Below are 6,000 nucleotides of genomic sequence, written 5' to 3' on the forward strand. Positions count from 1 at the left end.
ACATGTTTTCTCTCATAGGCAAGTAAAAAATGTTAGAACATGGAGGGATTATAATCTTTTTTTTTTTACAGCCATTTTTAAGCCTGCTTACTTTGATAGGAGTGAAGGGATTTTTGTTACAAGAAATGCAAGGAGCTCACTCTGGGTTTTCTTCCATCAAAGTTGTTGCTTTTATTTTATACAAATACATAGCAGCAGAACCTCAGCTGGTGCAAACTGTTATAGTTCTAGTTGACTTCAGAGGATCAACTGCAATTTATACCATTTGAGTATCTGCCCCATATAGTACAGTTTTATCCTAAAAGGATTGTCAGTTGGGTTCGGGAGAACAAATTACATAGATTGGAGTTCCATTTGAACAGGCCAATGGGGGACCATGGATATGTTTGTACCAGTCCTGGACCAACTTCTGAGCCTGCCTACCAAATACTGAGCCTGCCTGCAGGAAAACTCTCACTGATTTCAGCAGGGATTGGGTAAACACATGGGGACCTAGTTCTGCATCCTGTAGTCACATGGAGTACCACTTACTTCTGTGAGTAATCGGATTGAAATCACCAAAAGTATAGCAGTAGAAGTCATGACTAGAGATGTCAGGCATTTTGATTTTGGGAAGAAGTGTAGAGATTTTTTAATACTTATCATAGGATTCTATATGATGCCAAAAATAGTGGTGTTTCACTTTAGTTACATAGGACACACGCATCATATTATGTGAGAGATTTGGCTTGCCTCAAGTAAAAAGGGATATAAGTTTTAGCCTTCTACCTTCGGGATGTTCAAATGTTCATGTATCATAATACAATGTTCACTTATCTATAAACACCTAACTCTCTTTCTGTATCACTCAAAAGAAAGAAAGAAAGATTTGTCTTCTGACAGCGCCAGTTATAAACCCACAGGACCCACTGCCATAATACCAGGAGCAAAATAAAAAATCAAGCATGTAGGAGTGGGTATTGCAGGGCGGGAAAGGAGTGGGATTAAAAATATAATCCTCCTGCATTGCAAACAACATGAACACCCTGGTTAGCAGCCAGTGCTCTCCAGTCACCCAGCTCTGAGGGCAGCTGCTGGCCAGATGCTCAGCTATGAAGGCTGCCACCAGCAGCAGTGCAGAAGGAAGACTGACATGGTATGGTAATGGGACTCACAGGATCCCAGTCCCACTTCAGGGCTCTATCGCCTACCTTTTTTTTCATCTGCCCCATTTTTCTGCCCCTCACCCTGGCTTTGCGTCCTGGGCGGCTGCCCCACTGTAACTCTGGTTACAGCCCTGGACCTAGTTGTGAATTGTTTTATATAGGCTCCAACTTGGGTTCTTCTGAAACTACATACAAAGAGCCTACTTATAATAGAGCTTCTTCATATACTCTATTTCTGCATGAAAGCTCAGAAAAATGAACAGTTCTGCACTGATAGGTATATGTGATCTTGATAATGAACTGCATAGCATTGCCTTGCATGCATGGATATTGATACACAGGCTCAACTATGACTGTGCATACAGAGATATTTTATAGCTCTTTGCACGTTAGAATAAATATACATATTTCCCAGGACAGCAAGTATTGTAGCTGTTAGAGATGGAAAGTTACAATGTGCAAAAAATAAAAAAAAAAAAACCACCCAAAAACAAAAGCTACAAAACCATCTTCAGTTATAAAAATCTTGTATTCAAATTTGTTTAAAATTAGCTAATAACATTTCATCTTCTCAGACTAGACAAGCAATGGAAAGTTGTCAGATTTCTACTTGTGCTTAGCAATCTTTAGCCGTTCAGGATACAGCCTGAATCACTTAATTATTTTTTCCAGACTCTCTCATTCAAGTAACACAAGAAAAATTCCCAGTGAATAAAAAATGGAATATACTTTAAGAAATGACATGCAAAACAGTTGAGTCAGGTAGGTCAGTAGTTTCTCTCATAATCAGCTGCAGTTAGTGACTCAGGCAAAAATCCTTCTTTGCCCCATACTTAAGTCCAACAGTATCACTTCAAAGAGACATCCTCTGCTCAGCCTCTAGTGACCAAGAGATGCAGTCCCAAGTTGTTAGTATGGTCCAGCCCAACTGACAGCCCACCAGCCTGATCAGAGGGTCTGTCTTTTGGAAGGCTATCTTCAGTGAATGGACAATAAAATGGCATGTAGTTTTTAAACACAACTTTATGCCACTGAATTTGCTTGTACTGACAAATTTGCTGGCCCTGATGCACTTTTGTGTGGCTAGCAGAGGTTGATACTATTGTTTTTTAGAAGAAGAAAATAAATGGATGGAGAAATGGGTCTGGAAAATTTTTTAAAAAACAGCCCTGCAAATTCTCAGCAGCTATCACAGCTCACACAATATGGTTCTGAATTTCAATTCACTATAAACAAGCAGCCTCGCTCCAAGTGTGCCATCAGTTTTAATGTCATGTCATCCAATCAAAGTGGAATGTGTTCAGGGAATCTGAAAACACTTTTCCATTCACACGATAGCCAGAGTTTGTTTTTTGTTTTTGTATTTTCTTCCATTAGACTTTGCTTTTATGTTTCTATATAGCTGATAATAAAGATTACAATATAGTTCATAGCTTTGCCAAGTATCTCTTTCAACATCATGGACACTTCATACATGTTTTTGAAGTACAAGGTAGAAATCAGCAGCAAACCACCTTCTCTAGTAATGGTATTTCTTTTGCAATAAATAGGTGCAATCATATTCTTTTAATGAACATATATTAAAAATGGAACTGTCACCTTAACAAATCACACTTTGGATACAAATATTGAGCTTGATACTCAGTTGGTGAAAATCGCCATAGCTCCATGAATTTGCACCAACTGAGGGTCTTACTCAGTGTGCTTACTCTAGTTAAAATAACACCTAATATTAATACCATGACAGACAAACAGAATTTTCTACAGTTTCAGTTTGAGATTGGTTGAGATTGTCAAAACTGACAAGGGGATTTTAACCATATAACTCCCAATCATTTCAATGTGAAAACCAGAAATATGTGATTATAAAACCACAGAAAATGGCAGAGAAATTCAAAGGCAGGTCTAATATCAGATGCCACTTTAAACTGTTTTTTTTTAAAACTAACTAGACTTCAAGCTGACTGCATTTGAAGAGTCCATTTATCTACAAACTATGACACAGTCCTCACATGTGGACCCCTGAGCCTGTACACTCAGTTCTAGATCTGAGCCTATATCCATATTCTCTGAAGAGACGATCAAAGACTTATCAATCAAGGATTTACTCCATATTTTAATTTCTCAGGATCAGATCTCCCCCTTCCTACAGTAAAATCCCATGTAGAGTTGTCTTTGAACTATTTACTCTAGTGGGAGGTATTTGGAGAGCCGGGGATTTTGTAGATCTTGGCCCCTCCCAATTCTATAGATCTTGGAGAGTCACTAGGAAGGGCTAAGAGCCATGGATGACTAAAGGCATGACTGCTGTTCTATTCACCCCTACTCCTGCAGGAGCTGGGCTGCCTTTCTTTGGCAGTAGCTGCTTGGAGGAGACCCAGGGAGGCAATGTTACCTCCTTCCTGGAATTTCACATGGAAATCAGAGCAGAGGGAGTGGTAAAGCAGTGATGGGGACAATCATTGCACATGGTGCATCCTTTTTGTTCATTTCACCAGTGGATGATCCTGGACTCAATTTTGCAAATAACACAAAGGTCTAAGCCCCTTTGATTATTAATCATGCTTTCTTACTAAACAAACATAAAGGAAGAAACACAGTCCTTACCAACTTAAGTTTTTCTCTGACAAGAGAAAGGATGGTCTTGTGGTTAAGCCCCTCGTGACTTCTTGTGTGACTTTGGGCACAGTCACTTAGGGTCAGCTTGTGCACTGCCTATGACCAACAGTGAGCAGTTACTCACCCAAGTTTTCTCACTGAAGTCAACAGAACTTCACCACTGAGATTAAGGAGTTCAATGTGGTCTTTAATCACTCTGTGGCTCAGTGCCCCATCTGTAAAATAGGGACAACAATACTTAAATAGATTTATTGTATGTGAGTATACTATAGAAATGGGGGACATATAACTACCTCTCTAGCAAGAGATATCTTGTAAAGAAAACCTGTCCATGAATAATACGCACTAATGTGCAACAACTGCTGAAAATCATCCATTTCTTTCTGTCAGTTTATTTGCAGTGGAAATGAATTAATGAAGGTTTATGGTTAAATGGGGAATATGATTTAAAATGTTTGGTAAGTAATATTATCATTACAATTTTCTGCAGGCGTTTGGACCTCCGTTGTCACCCACTCATGTTGGCATCATTTCATATGTGGAAACTTTTGCCATTTAAGCTAGTTAGTAACATCCCCCAATTTCTCAGTAACTTTTAATTTGTCATCAGTTAACATTCACAATTCATCTGTTTGTACATTTTTAAAACTTTTCTTTAATTTATGGGAAAATGTAGTGCTTCTGAAGACAGCGCTGGCCAGAATCATTCACAGAATAAGAAGGTACAGCACTTCGCAAATTTCACCATGATGCTTTCTCCATGAATCTTAATCCTGATCTGTAACATCATAGCTATTCAGTTTGGGGCTTTTTAATTGTCAATCATGCCGAAATATAAGCCACATGCAGCCCTTTATGTGAGATAGAACTCCCATTGAAATCAGTAGAAGGTATGCGTTGATTGGAGGTAATTACAGCATGATCCTAATGTGGTGGTGATTCATTGAGTCCACTACCTAGTGGTTTACATGTACAAAATATCATACAGATGTTACCTAATTACCTCTCGCAGCACCCTTCTGGGATCATAACATAAGCATTATGATTCCCACCTGACTGATGTGTGGTGAGGTTATTTGTTTCAAGGACACATGACAAGCTAGGGTCAGAGCTAGGCTTAGAACTCAAGAAAGCCTGACTCCCATCCTTGTGGTCAGTCTTGTAGCTCATGCTGCCTCTCCCTATGAGTTATACGGAGAACATCGGGACTGGATTTTCAAAATTACTCAGCATCCCAAAGTTCCAATCTCGACACCTGGATAAGTGATGAGTGATGTTAACATTTAAAATGTGAAATAAAATGCTCATCTATGGAGAACAAGCTCCGTAACTGAATGGGCACAGAGAAGAGAGATTTCTCAGTGAAGTGTTCCCCTTGCTAACACCTTGTCTATCTGTGAAATGTAAATTACACTAACATATGAAGAGAAGTCTAGGTTATCTGAAGGGCTAAACACATTCACAAGAGGGGGAGGGGGAAAGTCTGTATTTGCCAGTTTACCCACCACGCTGCTATGGACTCTCTTTAAACTAGTCTGGGTCTGATTTCTCCCTTCCAGTCACTGCCTACGTGTTACCTGGCTTCTTCCTCTCTCTGGACCAGCTCTCTGTTCTTGTCTGTGTTCTACTTCTAGGCACAGTGTGTGTGTCTGGGTCTCAGGTATGTGATGTACCCCACTGCTTCTAGACACAGCTTGTGACCCATTAGCTAACTGCTCTGCCTGACTGTGCTGCATTAACACTTCCCTCAGTTGGTCTTTGAGGTTCTTATAATTAATATACTTTCTTTACACAGCTCCCAGAGCAGCTGCTTCTTTAAGGTCTCATCTCTCATCTTGTCTGCTAGCATGTCTCCTTCTTTTCATCTCAACAAGAAAAATAAGGAAACCAATTAGCAGATCTCCCCGGTTTCCCCCCGTCCTCATGTTTCTTTCTCTGGTTGTCTGGATTTGGGGGTTCACTGCAGCCTGTGTCACCTGCTACCCCTAAATGGTAACTGTGGTCTCCTGTTCCTCTCATCCCAACTTGTTAACACACTTTCCTCTCATGCAACTTACTGACCACAGCAAGTATCTTCATAGAATCATAGAATATCAGGGTCTCAGGAAGGGATCTCAGCAGGTCATCTAGTCCAACCCCCTGCTCAAAGCAGGACCAATCCCCAACTAAATCATCTCAGTCAGGGCTTTGTCAAGCCTAACCTTAGAAAACTCTAAGGAAGGAGATTCCACCACCT

This window comes from Lepidochelys kempii, chromosome 2 (genome assembly GCF_965140265.1).
Source record: "Lepidochelys kempii isolate rLepKem1 chromosome 2, rLepKem1.hap2, whole genome shotgun sequence".
Classification (NCBI taxonomy): Eukaryota; Metazoa; Chordata; order Testudines; family Cheloniidae; genus Lepidochelys; species Lepidochelys kempii.